We start from the raw sequence: 15,793 nt of genomic DNA, 5'->3' as shown, positions 1-15,793 counted from the left end.
TGTTCTTTCTGTTAAGGATCGTTTTTACTATTTGGGGTCTTTTATTGTTCCATATGAATTTTTGGATTGCCTCTTCTATTTCCTTGAAGAATGAGGTTGGAATTTTGATATGTATCACATTGAATTTGTATATAGCCTTGGGAAGTATTGCCATTTTCACGATGTTGATCTTTCCAATCCAGGAGCAAGGGAGTTTTTGCCACTTTCTAAGTTCTGTTTTGATTTCCTTTTTCAGGTTTTTAAAGTTTCCATCATAGAGACCCTTCACTTCTTTGGTTAATTCCTAGATATTTTATTTTTTGTGGGGTTAATGCAAATGGAGTTGCTTTCCTAATTTCAGCCACACTTTTCTCATTGTTGGTATACAGAAAGGCCATTGATTTTTGAGGGTTCATTTGTCAAAGTTTTGAATCACCTTGAGTAATTTTGGGAGTGGAGTCCATGGGAATCTTTAAATACAAGATCATGACATCTGCAAAAAGGGATATTTTTACTTCTTCTTTCCCTATTTGGATCTCCTGTATATAAGTGACCTAAAGATTTAAAGAAACTTCTCTGAGGAGGAAAGAAGGATGGCCAATAGACACATGAAAAAATGCTCAACCACAGGGGTCTCATATCTAAAATATACCTGGAACTCAAAAAATTAAATCCCCCAACAACAAATCTTCAAAGAAAGAACTGCTCAATAAATAAATGGGCTAAAGACTTAAAGAGACACTTCTCTGAAGAGGAAAGAAGGATGGCCAATAGACACATGAAGAAATGCTCAACCTCCCTAGCCATAAAAGAAATGCAAATCAAAACAACATTGAGATACCACCTCACCCCAGTTAGAATGGCTATAATCAAGAACTCTAATAACAAGAGATGTTGGAGGGGATACGGACAGAAGGGAACTTTATTGCATTGTTGGTGGGAGTGTAAACATGTTCAACCACTTTGGAAAGCAGTATGGAGGTTCCTCAAAAGACTCCACATAGAAGTCCCCTATGACCCAGCAATCCCACTTTTGGCCATTTACTTGAATGATCACAAACAAGGCCATACTAAAGCTACCAGCACGACTATGTTTATTGCAGCCCTATTTACCAAAGCTAAAATATGGAACCAACCCAGATGCCCCTCAGTAAATGAATGGATCAAGAAAATGTGGTATATATACACAATGGAATTCTATGCTTCCATCAGAAAGAATGACATTGTTCCATTCACTAGGAAATGGAAAGACCGGGAAAAAATTATATTAAGTGAAGTAAGCCAGGCCCAAAGAAACATAGGTCCCATGGTTTCCCTTATTTGAAATAACTAGTATATGTCTGAGTGAAGCAGAAACGGTCAGATAAGTTGGTGTTAGGGGAATGAACCCTAAGATATCTATTCAAATGTTTTTTTCTTTCAGGTGATTGTTTCTAACACATTTATAAGATTATTTCTTTGTTGCTTTGTATGTCTCTCCCCCATGGTATAATCCCTGCTTTCACTGTATTTGAAGTTGATATAATTTGTGAAGGGGAAGGAAAAAAAACAAATTGTTTAAATAGAGACACAGGTGGATCCATTGAAACAATGAGAAGTACAAGTCCTTATGTGGAAAAATGAACTTTACAACTTTGGTGAGGGGGGAGGATTAGGTGGGGTGGCCGATGGGGAATGATGAGAAGGGATGGGAAGGGGAAACAAAGGAGTAGGCTACAATGATTGATAAGAAAGGTACTCATTATCTTGGCCATGTAATTTTAACCCCTCTGTTCAGTTTTTTCACAATTAAAAAAAAAGAAATGCAAATCAAAACAACATTGAGATACTACCTCACCCCAGTTAGAATGGCTATAATCAAGAACTCTAATAACAACGCATGCTGGAGGGATGTGGGCAGAAGGGAACCTTTCTACATTGTTGGTGGGAGTGTAAATTTGTTCAACGACTTTGGAAAGCAGTATGGAAGTTCCTCAAAAGACTCCACATAGAGCTCCCCGATGACCCAGCAATCCCACTTTTGGGCATTTACCCAAATGATCACAAACAAGACCATACTAAAGCTACCAGCACAACTATGTTTATTGCAGCATTATTTACCATAGCTAAGATATGGAACCAACCCAGATGCCCCTGAGTAGATGAATGGATCAAGAAAATGTGGTATATATACACAATGAAATTCTATGCCTCCATTACCCCATTTGTTAGGAAATGGAAAGACTTGGAAAAAATTATATTAAGTGAAGTAAGTAAGCCAGTCCCAAAGAAACATCAGTCCCATGGTTTCCCTTATTTGCAATAACTAGTATATGTCTGAATGAAGCAGAAAAGGTCGTATAAGTTGATGTTAGGGGAATGAACCCCAATATAAGTATTTAAATGTTCTTTTTCTTAGTGCTAAGTTACTTGGACTAAACTCTGTGCAGTCTGGAGAGATGTCTTCCTCATAAGTTTTTTTCTTTCTGATAAAAGACCTGCATGGCTGGTAATCTACTACTTGAGTCATACCTCCATTACAGCCTTTTCTGGTTATTTTAGAGATGGTGTTTCATGTACTTTTCTGCAATCCTCTCGATTTCAGCCTTCTGAGTAGCTAGTTACAGGTTTGAGCTATTGGTACTGAGTGAAATGACGTATCGTTTAGTCTTTCTCACTCGTATTTGGAACTTATTTCTAGTCACTGACTTAAAAAGTCAGAATTTTTATCAGGAAGCTTAATGGATTTTAGTTTTTTTTTTTTTAATATTATGGTACCTTGATGAATAATAACTATTTAGTAGATAACCACTATAAGGACAGTAGTACATCAAAATGTGTTACCAAATTTTATTGACCTAAATTATTATTTTTTTGGGGGGGAGGTCCGGTCCGTGAGGCCTGAACTCTGGGCCTGGGCACCGTCCCCCAGCTCTTCAGCTCAAGGCTAGTGCTCTACCACTTGAGCCACAGTGCCACTTCCGGCTTTTTTCTTTTTGTTTATGTGGTGCTGAGGAATTGAACCCAGGGCCTCATGCATGCAAGGCAAGCGCTCTACCACTGAGCCACTTTCCCATCCCCCTGCCCTAAATTACTTTGAACAGTTTTTTTTTTAAGTTAAAAAGTTGTATCATCATGTAGTACTTTTAGACATATATGGGTTCTAATACATCTCAACACATATATGTAACATGTACTGAATATACCAGAATAATTAGCATTTCCAATAACTTGTCATTTCTTCATGTTCAGAGCCTTCAAGCTTCTCCCTCCTAGTTATGTATAGCTTATTATTATTATTATTATCATCACTATTATCATTATTAATCTTTAAGTAGTTGTACAAAGGGACCTCAATTCAACATGGTAATTTATGAATACATCTTGGTCATTGTCACCTATTCCATTGCTCTCTCCCATCTGTCCCAATCCCACCCATATTTGTAAGATGTTTCACAGTACTGTGGTCTATAGCCATCTGCTATACTGTGGAACACTATCTAGCTGTGTTTTGGTACTTATTATTAAACTCCCTTTTCCCCTTACTCTTCCCAAGCTAATTTCAGATTGACTTTTCATTTCATTTCATTTTAATTTTTTTTTTTGCCATTCATGGGGCTTGAACTCAGAGCCAGGACACTGTCCCTGAGCTTCTTTTGGCAAGGCTGGCACTCTACCACTTGAGCCACAGTGCCACTTCCAGCTTTTTCTGTTTATGTGGAACGGAACCCACTGCTTTATGCATGCTAGGCAAACGCTCTACCACTGAGCCACATTCCCAGTCCCAAGATTGACTTTTTCAACTTCCTCATATGGAAGAAAGCATGATTATCAGACCTAATATATATGGGCTCACACATGACAGATGTGTAAAGATTACCATGGAGAAATGGTGGTAGAAACATCTATCACAATATTTAAGAGTAAAAAGTGTAATGAATAGATTCTCAGGTCTTAAATGAAAATTGACTGCTCAGAATCTAAAGTTATGAATGGGTCTTTGTTTCTCTTTTCTCAAGAAAAAATAGAAATGGAAAAGTAGAAGTAGAGAAATTAAAAAAATAGAAAAAGAAAATAGAAAAGCATGTAACCAGATGCTCCTGGGAGGCATGCAGGGCTAAGTGAACTATTACTATTATTTGAATATTAGAATATCTTAGCTAATTTGCTATTCTTTTTTTTTCAGTTCAGAATAAGTTTTTATATATCCAGAGACTCTGAACCTGTTTTCCTAAGTGAGTCATGTGGAGACACATGGAACCTTTGGGACAGTAGGTCTTTGAGTCCCTCATGTTGCCAAGAGAGTTCACGTTGACACATGAAAAGAGAAAAACATCTTCACAATTCTAATCACAAATCATGCATGAATGAACTCTACTGTCAAATTCCCCATGCCAGTTTCTCCTTTTTCTTTTTTGTCCTTTCTCAGAGCTGTCGGTGGTCTGCTGAGACAGATTTCCCTGGCAGTAGCCCTGTTTATCGCCAATCTATAGAACCTATTTATTTCTCGGCCAAGTGGGGCTGAGATCCATTAGTGTCAGAACCTGTAGCACAAAAGGCCCAGGTAGCCATAAATTAACTACAATCTTCAATAATCTTCTTTTAGAAACCAAGAAAGAAGCAGTGGGTGGCTATGGATTGTCTTGTGACAGTTCCATTACCCAATGACATTAGGCAGTGGATCAAAGGGTGGCAGGTTAACTGCCTTGAAAGTAAATTGAAGCTAAATATGGGTCTCGTTAGGTAGTAATAGGTTTTTAAGGTTTTGCACAGGGAGAAAAAAGAAAGAAAAAGAGAAAAGAAGAAAGAGAAAGAACAATAGTATAGTTCTTCATTACATGTTTCTCACTGTGCAATCTTCTCTTTATCTCTATTCAATTACCCTGTGACATAGTTTCCTTTCTGAAACTGAATTATAGTATTTTAATAATGGCATTTAATAGTTAAAGTCTATCACTACCCCTTCTTCCATATTTTCTCCTTCTATTTTAAAATTAGATATATACTTTAAATTTTTTGATCATTTCATTTCTCTCCTAATTCTATTTTTTCTTAATTATTTAATCTATTTTAAGTAACTTATACAGTAACTTGTCTTTCTTCTCTTCACTTAGAGGATCTTGCTCAGCAGTTCTTCAGACATTTATGAAGTTGAAGTTGTAAAGCAGGATTTGTGAAAGGCAAACCATACGAACTACCTGCTGCTCCAACGTTTGCTGATCTGTATGGTAGGAGTAACGTGTAAATATCATCACAGTCACATGCAGGCTATTTATCTTGCACCCATTCCCAGATTCGAGGAAACTCAAACCTTCTATGTACAGACACTTCAGTAAAATGTAACTGTGTGAACCCATTTTCCTAGGGCCTTGAGTGGGACTAAGGATCTTAGTCATTTGTTCAATCCTGAATATGTCTCTGGATAGGCCTTCAATACAGATTTCACCATCACAGATAGTTTCCAGTTTCCTTGGCTGAACACCTATCTTTCAGGGTTGAACTCCTGTTTCTCATCATTGCTCAGTTGATGGCATATTTATAACATATGAGATAGACTATTAGTCCGTTGTTTGGTACTATAACAAAATGTCAGGTAAACATTAAATTTATAAGGGAAAATGGTTTTAGTTCATATTTTAGAGGTTCCAAGATATGGTGCTAACTTTGGTTCATTTTAGTGAGGAATCCCTTGGTTCCATCACACTGTGACAGACATTTGTATTTTTGGTGGAAGAGATTCCAGATATAAACCCAGAAACTTGGGCTTATTTGACAACACACTCTAGATCAGGCTTGTTTTTTTCTTTACTCTACCAGGAAGCACTTCCAATGGACCTACGATCTTCTACTAGGTCTTACCTTATGAAGAGTCCATAATAGCTATATCAGCACATTATGGACCTCCCCACACTTGAATGTTGTAGAAGGAATAAACTTAAGCTATATCCAAATCATCATGTCAATGTAGAATGACCACTGTGCTTGTCTGGGACAGACATTTACATATGATCATTTACATATGACCCGGGATATTCCTGCAGTGACCCCAACACATGGCACACAGGAGAGGCAGAATCCCTTTAAAGGTACCAAGGCAGTGTAAGGCCTCACAGGCCTGTAATGACTGGAAATCTAAGGTTAGATTTCCCAGAGCACTTCAAAGAGAAAGGGATGGTGCTACGAATCTTGAAACCTTAGAGTTGGAGAAGTCCTTTAAGGTGAGATATCATTTAAGTCCAGTGTTTGGTAAACTGTACCCTGTGGGACAGTCATCCTTCTTATGGATTTATTGTTTCACAGCCAGACACATCAATTTACATGTTGTCTATGCTCATTTAGTTGGTACAATTCAGTAATGAAGTTTTAACAAAGATGTGCACCCAAAGCCCAAAGTTATTTACTATCTATTCTTTAGGAACAGGCTGCCTTGTCTCACATAGTAAAGTCCAACTGAAGAATGATAGTCTCGATGAAGTTTTCTAATTTATCTCGACTTGTGAATAAGAATGTACATCTTTGAAGTCATAGTTTTTAACCTTAAAATGAAATATTCATATAAAAATCTCCTCAATTAGATTTCCTCTTCCTCCTCCTTATATTTTATTATTTTCATCAGTAGAAGGAGACTGAAATAGAACTTTTATTGTCTTGTAAATAAGTCTAGATGGAACTTGAAATTGCATTGAATTTCTTATGTTATATAATTAATAAAATGTTATTATTGTTGATCCTTGTTTGAAAGTTTCTTTCAACAAATTTATTCTTGTACAGTTTATGCATTAAACTGAAATAAATGATGGACGTTTTAAAAATAAGTAGAAAGTTAAAGCATATTTTTTAACATGAGTTTTTTGAGTAAGACAGTTTTCCTTCTAATTTTATTAGAATTAAATGTTTATATACAAAAATCTAACATACTGCATTTTATTTGAAAAAAATTTTATTAGTGTGCAATTGTTTTACAAAGGGATATTTAATTTTTGTATTAGCTTGTATGTATATGCATGTGCGTATGTGTGTATATGTGTGTGTAGGTGTGTATGTATATGTGTGTGTGCTGTAAATAGAGCTAGAACTTAGGGCTTGGGCACTGTCCCTCAGCTATAGACCTGAGTCACTGGCATTCAGCTCTTATTAATTTTTAATCCATAACCTTACAGAAATGACAGCTTTAGCCTAATATCATGGATACTTGTTCACATTTGGTTGGTGTGAATAGCACAAAAAGAAATGTTTTTGTGACATACATCTCCTCTTATTTTGTATGACAACAATTTAATCTGTGAGTTTGTTTCTTGAGTTCCTTCATACTCTAAAATGGATAGCACAGTTTGAAATAGATCTCATCTAAATGCCAGGGCCACATTTATTCTCTTATCTGATGAAGTGCAGTTACCTTCCCAAGTATACACAGTTCACTGTGGTAAATGTAAATTTGAACTAGCATCTACATGTTTCTAACATTAATGATTTTAGCCACATCATAATTTCCCATGACTACTGTAATTAATTACCATAAATTATGTGCCGTAAGACAACATGGGTGTTTTTCAGTCTTATTATTTTAGAGGATAGATATCTGAATTGGTTCTCACTGGGTTAAAATCAGGTCTGCATCCTTTTATGGAGGGTTCAGGAACAGCTAGTTCCTTGCCGATTCAACTTCTAGAGGCGTCTCACCCTTCATACAAGGATCATCGCTGGCTCCTTCTCACATTGCTGCCTTCCTTTTCCACATCTAAGGAGCCTTGTAAATATGTTGGGCCTACCCAGAAGAATCCATGATGATTATTCCATATGAATATTTTTCACTTAATTATATCTGCAGTTCCTTTTGTCATGCAAGGGAATATACTCACAAGAAACAGTGACTAGAAAGGGGTATCTTTGAGAAGAGTGGTGACAAACATAGCCAGTTTGCAAAACTCACCATTTTCAATGTTTCTTTTTTATTTTATTTCTCTTTAGTTGTAGCTCAGCAAATGAAACTAGGGAAACAACATATCACACCTCATAGGTACACAGGCATTCAGGCTCCACTGGCTTACCTAGTCTCATATTTCTCATCTGTTAGATTAGGATGATTACTTAAGAATCACACCAGTTTACAGAGGAAATAAAATATTTTAGTGCATGTCAAACACATGGTGGAACACTTCAAAGCTAACTCTGTGTACATGAGTGCCACATTTAAAGGATCTGCTTTTACCTCCAGTTGTGAATGCATTGTTTCAGGAAAATTAAAGACATTTTTTTAAGCAAAGATAGAAAATCAGCCTCAATAGGGAGAAGCTCTTTTTGATCCTTTTATAGCATCATGACGTTTGCATGAAAAGAATACCCCAGAATGGAAGCACAGAGCTTGGCTTCAAATGCATAGTATGTAAGTTATAACTCAATATTTTCTTCCACTCAGAAAATACATTTTTCACATGTTGTGAGACTAGTCTTATTTTCATAGTCCTCAATTTGTTCTTCATATTAAAAATATTGGGGAAATTTGGCATTAATGACTATAAAGCCTCAAGATAAAAATGGCACTTTGTCACTATTGAAAATCTGTTCTGTGTGCCAGTTAATTAAGTAAATGTGTCAGCTCATTAAACAAAAAGATATCCTAAGATACTTTGAATGTAAATCTTCTTTGTTTCTTGACTTGAGCTGAGCAAAGCAATTGGTATGGTTTGATACTATACTATTCTGTAGAATTTGTAGATTATATAGAAAACATTTTAAAATATTTGTAAATATAATAACATCTATGAAATAATGTTCATACTTGCCTTATCCACAACCAATATGAGAAAAGTGTAGAACAGCACTGAAAATTCATCCTGGATATTTTACTAACTAGGTTTATATAGATTAACTTTGTGAGCTTGGGAAAACTGCATGAGCTAAGTTTTCACTACATTGTGCATATTACATACTGATTAAAGACATTGGAGACTTACAGAATGCTTTTAAATGGCTCTGAAATTATTCTTCTTTGCAAATACTTACAACTGTGAGGCAGAAACTAATTTGAATTACTTTAGAATGTTTTTAAGAACTGAATCACTTTCACTCTAGATAATGCCAGATGTTCTCATTTGAGCCTCAGTTTTATTTTTTCACTCACAGTGGATGGTTCTTTTACAGTCTTGAAAAGCTAGGGAAGAATTCTTTGACTTGTTTGTATAGTCAATGAAGTCATTATCTTATTTTCTATTTTTAATTACCTGAAATACTTTTAGAAGATTCAATTAGAGAATGTAAATATAATGTCCTGTATATAACATTAAAACATTTGCCTGGTTTTCCTTGCTTATTCTATTATTGAAAAATGTAACATAAAAACAAGGTTCAAAAGAAGATGTGCTTTATAAAATATTTCACTAATAGCTTCCTTTCAGTGATACTTTGATAGCAAGACAATTTCTTGGCAAGTAATCAATTTAGTAGAGAAGTTTCTACTTAGAACTGTTGAATAAAAACTTAAAAATATAAAGAGTACATGAGCTCAAAAAGAAAAGACAAGGAAACTCAAAGCCAATTCCTATGCTCCCTTGGCACAGGAATTATATGGGTATAGATATAGTGATACTGGGAAACTGTAACACACCTGGATCAGTTCTTTTTTTATGTTTTTTATTGTAAAAATGCTGTACAGAGGGGTTACAGTTACATGAGCAAGGTAATGAGTACATTTCCTATCAAGCATTGTTGCCTCCTCCTTTTTTTTTTCCCCTACCATCCCTTCCTTCCCACCAGTTGTCTCTATAGTCTATAAGAATGAGTTCATGGACACAATGGGAGAAGTAAAATAGCAAAAATTTATTGAAGGAAAAAGATAAGCAGAGCTCTCACTAGATGGGAGGGGTACCAAGGGAGGACATTGTCTGGTGTACAGCTGTTAAGGGGTTAAGAAACTTTCTCCAGGAGAGAACTAAGTGACTCCCAACGTCATTGGACAACCTATGGGCCATAACAGTCCTCAGACCCAGTGAGAGGCCCCATGTAGCCTGCACAAACTCTTTAGGCATCCTCTAGCCCCTTTGACTAGCTGTTCCTTCTGGCACACATCTTTAGGGTCCAATGAGGCTTTTGTTCACATGCCAAGTCTTCCAGTGTAATGGGCCATGATATGATGTCCAGAAACCTGCATGAGTTCAGAGGCATAGCGATGTGATAAATATGAGCTTGCATACAGGATTGTTCAAGGCTCTGGTGAGAGATGCACAACTTCTGTAGGAGAGGGTTTGTGTGCCTTGCCATGCTTTATTTCCACTCTCAATAGTAATATCTTAGGCATGGGAAGTTGAGGTCTTCTGACACAGCAAGGAGGTATGCCTCTCTGTCCTGTTGTAGGAAAAGGAGCAAAACAAGGCTCCTTGCAAAAGCCTGCCACATTTCGGTGAGGAGAAAGGTACCTAGATACTCCACAGGAAAGAGGAAGAAGTGAGATAGTTTTCTGTTCAACATTAGCGACCAAAGCTGGAATAAAGTAGGACACTGTGGGATTGAAATCCAAGGCCTCTGTTGCACAAGAGCAGAATTGAATTTTCTCAAATACCTTGGATCTACAATGACAAGATGATAAATCAGCTTGAAAGCTGGCTGGGGAAAATGTCAAATCCTTTTCAAGATCCTGAGATCTTGGTAAAACCATGTGTGAAGTCCCCATGTCCATTCACTAGTGTGTATCGCACAGGCAAGAAAAAATGACTGCTAAGAGCTTTTTTCATTCTCTCTCATATATAATTTAGAATTGAATACCACAGTAAATAAATAAGTGGTATAATATGGTCAGTAACAAGAATAAATTAAAAGAAATAGAATGAAATAAAAGAATGAATCCATGGAGGTCAAAATAATATGGGACTACAAAATAAGTACTCTTAGAATAATTTACTAGGCAAAATAACGAATAGAACTATATTAAAAACACAATGATAAAGTAAACAGATAACTTGTAAAGGTTATTTAAGATATGAGGTATATATTTTTAATTAATATCTCAATAGTTATCTTACATGCTGAATTGGATATAACTTAGTAAAAAACTAAAGAACTAGGAGATAAATATGAAGATATCACTCAGCCTACAGTCTAGACAGATGAAAGAAATGAATGAAAGAAATCAAAGAAAGAAGAGATAAGACTGAAAATGTCAAATACTTATAGACATTCCAAGGGGTAGAAGACAAGAGGACATGGGATTAGGCAGTGCACCAGAATAAAATTATTTTTCAGCTTTAATTCCAGAAATATTTATAAACAAGTGTTTATAGTTAACATTAAATAGGATAATAAAAATAAAATGCTTATCACTTAGGTGGCAAGTAGAAAAGTCACATATGTATATATGTATATTAGTATGCATTTATCTAAAACTGCTGCTTTCTGATTATAATATGGGAGAAGTCTTCATTTGGAACAACTTGTCTTTACTACCTGATCCTTGTTAATCTTTTAAGCAAAAAGAGAATCTCAGGTCTATGGATTTCAAAGGGTTACTGTCTACTGGTCAAACTTCATAAAACTGTCATTTTCTTGGTTAATATTTTATCCTGGCTATGAAACATATACTAAAAATCAAATTTGCCCTTAACATCTACTATTGGGCTTAAAAAACTTAATTGTTATTGGCTGTCATGGGGTAAATTGTGTTAGTCATCTTTCCATGCTATAAGAAGTATTGAGATTCATGAATTTAAAAAGGGAGAAAGTTTATCTGAGAGGGTCTAACAGTGGTTGGTTGGTCCAGTAGCAATACATCATTATGGGACCATAAGAAGAAGTCTGCTTACCTAGGGCAGTGAAGAAGCAGAGAAAGGAGTTACTTGGGTCCCCACATTCCTTCCATAGACATCTCACCAATGTCTTGACCACCTCTTACCAACTCCTCAACTTCAAGACTTCACCATTTCCCAATAACACTACAATCTGGCAATAAAATCTTTAGCCCTTGGAGGTGGAGATATCCAAAATCCGAACTATAGCAATGTACACGTACTTCTTCCATTACAGATCTTGGCCATGCATGTTTATTCAGACTTGTTGATGACACTGAATTTCTGGTGGATGAGAATGCCTCCATTCTATGTGGATTCTGCCCCAGTTTCCACCACAACCGGTTTATATAATTCTGTCCTACCCTTGATGCTTTTGTCTTCTTTGGTTTTATATATTTGGTTCCTTTGGTTTTTTTCCTTTTGGTTTTCCTAATTCTCTATACTCTCTTTTGCTCTTCCTGGAGCTAATCACAAGGTGGAGTTTAAATGATGAATGTGATTATTAGACATAATTACAGAGTTCTATATTTTGTATTCTGCTTTTGGAAATTTTGATGATGACTACATTTTTAGCTCAGTGTAAAATATTGTGTGAAATAGCTTAGCTTATTTTTCTTCTGCAAAAATAGTAGCAGAAAGAAAAGTTCCTCCTCCTATGGAAGCAAAAATATATTTTGTTTAAAAAGGAAAAAAATTGCCTTGCTCATTTTCCCCATTTGTTTACTTTTCTGTGCCACTTCTTTTACAGAGCTAATGTTCCTTAAACTAAGAGGTTTAAATATAGCTCTTTAAAATGCATGCAATTTTAATTGTAGAAAGATTTCTTTAAAGAACAAAAAATAGTGTTCTTAAAATCTTTGAAGAAAAAATTTAGAATCCTGAGATAATCACTCAGTAAAAATATTCAGAGGAATTTTTCTTCCCACAGTAAAAATGAATATTTTCTGGTGTTGGCAAGGAGTATAAAATGACCATGAAGTTATTGTGCTTGTGTTTGTGATCTGACTAATCACACTAGCAGGGAGGATATTCCATTGTTTTAATTTCTTTGGTATGAATGTCAGCTACTTCTCTCAAATGGAAGCATTTCATTCTGAGGCAGAAGTTTTATTTATGTGAGAATATACAAGGGCATTTTTGTTTTTGAAGGCCATTTTTCAAATATATTTTCTCTCTAAAAGTCATGAAATGATCATATTTGTTCTGAAAACTCAGACGTGTTTCCAAAATCTTTTCCACAAGGGCACTATATCACAAAATGACATTCCTTTGTGCTAAGGAGAATGGCTTTCTTTTGTATCATTAGCATTAGTACATTATGTCTTTTACTCTCTCAATTTGGGAAGCATGTATGGCCCCCAACAATTCCACACAGGACACCCCTGCCCTTGTGTCTCTAGATGATCCAGCTGAATGAAAGTTATTATTATTATGCATCCTAAAGCTGGCTTTCAGTCAAACTGTCCTTCTGAAATTAGATATAGATTGACATTGTAGTCTTTGTGGCATGAAATAGCTCATTTCAAGGTCTGCAAATCTTCTTTTTCAACTCTTCTTACTGAAGAATAGCAACAAAGCATAACATTTTAACATAGCTTGGCTCTGTTTTCTGTTATTATTCTGCTTACGATAAAAAGGTTTGAAGCTAAATTTAAACACAATTCAATGTTACATTGTCAAAACCAGGAGGCTCTTAGATGACAGTTTTTATACTTGCTTTTTGGTTGTGCTGTCTGATGCAGATGCATTCAGGTCAGTTTATAGTCAAAGGTACATTAGAACACATTTGCTTGCAAAAGACATAGAGTTTGCATACACTGTCATTTCACTATCAAATAGTGACCATGGGATGTCATTTCAGGTGGTGTAACCACAGTCATAGCCACACTGCTTTATGATTCATTTCCAATTTGTTTTTTGTTTGAGACACAACTTTACTCAGGATAGCCTTGAACTCATGATCCTCTTATGTCTGCTACCCAAGTATTGGGATCCTAGTCACATGTCACCATGATTATCTTGGTTAACTATGTATAACTCTGAAACAATAGGGACAATGAAGTTTGGAAGGGAAAGTTTGTGAGTGGAATGATGTAAAAATAGGTATTAATACAGAAGCATCTTTTTGTTCTTATTAATGACTACTTTGGACCAAGAAAGAAAATCCCTAATGTCTGTGGTGAAATAAATTTTGAATCATAGAATTGAATTCTGAGTAATGCAGATTAATCAATAAGAAATGTTTTTAGATCTTGTTGATCTCAGGCTTCCCTCTAATAAGGTTGCACTTGATTTATTTTTCTAAACACAGATCATACACAATTAGTAAGTTGATCAATATGAGACTTGGAGTAAGTCTCATTAAAGCTGCCCAGTATTTCTTGAAGCAGACATAGTGAGCCACATGAAAACAGTATCAGGTATGGGGATGGGAACTGCTAATGCTCAGCTGAATTATTTAACAGATGAGAAACAGACCCAGGTCAATGGACTGAAATTAATAAAATGAAAATTACACTATCCAAGAATGTTCAATGCCCTAACTTCTCAAAATCAAATCCAATTTCTTTTCTAGGTGCTTGAAATTCATGGATATAAGTTTGATTTAAATTGAGTTCTATTGTCCATGATTCTTTTGTATTCTGTGTAATTTCATGTTAACTATTCAGAATGCAACATATTATTGTTTATTAATTACTTCCAATGAATTAACTCAGGAATCATATGGGAAGTGTCTGCAACTTCTCACTTTTGCCATGAACCTAAATGCTATTCTAAAAATTAATCAAGTAAAATTAATTCAAGGATATCTTCAAACATATATTACAAATAAACAAATGAGAAGAATAAGTTATGGTAATACTTTGATAGGAAAATTGTTTTAAAAATTAGGAGTGGCCAGGTGTGTCAATATACATGTGTAATTCCAGCCATAAGTCAGTAAGGGAGGAAAATTGAAAGTTGGAGGCCAGCAGGGCTACATACGAGCATTCTGTCACAAACAAACAAATGAATTATTAGAAAATTTCACATGAGTTAAGAATTTTATAGGGCTAAAGCTGATTAGTTTAGGACAACAATTCTAGAAGCTGACAGCCTGAAATCAAGGAATGGTCAGGCTGAGCTACCTCTTAACTTTGTTGGTAAGAAGCTTGAGCCATTTTCTAGACTCTGGTGAATTTCAGCAGTTCTTGGTATTTTTTGGCTTTTAGATGAAACTCTTCAGGTCTTGCCTTGTGACTACATAGTACTTTTGCTGTGTTTGTCTGAGTTGTCTTCTTCACATAAACTGTCCAGTGATCATGAATTAGAATCTACCTTAGGGACAGTGTCTTAATTTAATCATATTCGCAAAAAATTCTACTAAATAATAAGACTACACTAACAGGGAGTTAGGACTTCAGTGCGTGTGTGTGTGCAGAATTCAACCTGTAGCAATAATTAAAATAATTTAGACTTACTTTTTAGATAATATTATTTATTTTATTGAAAATACAGATTAAAACAATATAGAATGACTGGCATGTATTTGACAAAATATTCTTCATGATTTGAATTGAAATCACGGGTATCTTTCAAAGTGCAATTTCTAATATATTTTATTGTTATTATTACGATGTTGTACAGAGGGGTTATCATTCCACATGTCAGGTAATAAGTACAATTCTTTTTGGACAATGTCACCCCTTCTTTTGCTTTCCTGCAGCTTCCCCCTCTCATCCCTGCCTACAAGTTGCCTAGTTTATTTTTTACATATGGTATATGTAAAAATGTATGACTACATTTTTTCACCCTTCCTCCCTCTATTTCTGTGTCCTCTCCCCACCCCCCTTCCCTTGGTAAAAAAGTAAAAAAGCCCAGAAGAAAAAGCAAACAATAACATCATAAAATCAGCAATAGCAAACATGTTCTGTTTCCTGAAATTCATTTTGATCAATAGTATTTTAAATGGCAAGAGGAGTTACACCTTTGGATTTCTCCCATAAGAGTTTGGGTATGAATACCAAGAGTCCTGTATAAGGTATCATTTCCAGGGTATTTTAGATGTAGCTTCCACA

Source organism: Dipodomys spectabilis, unplaced genomic scaffold (genome assembly GCF_019054845.1).
Source record: "Dipodomys spectabilis isolate Male_0828 unplaced genomic scaffold, ASM1905484v1 ptg000099l, whole genome shotgun sequence".
NCBI classification, from domain to species: domain Eukaryota; kingdom Metazoa; phylum Chordata; class Mammalia; order Rodentia; family Heteromyidae; genus Dipodomys; species Dipodomys spectabilis.
Note: the sequence above shows the minus strand (reverse complement) of the source record.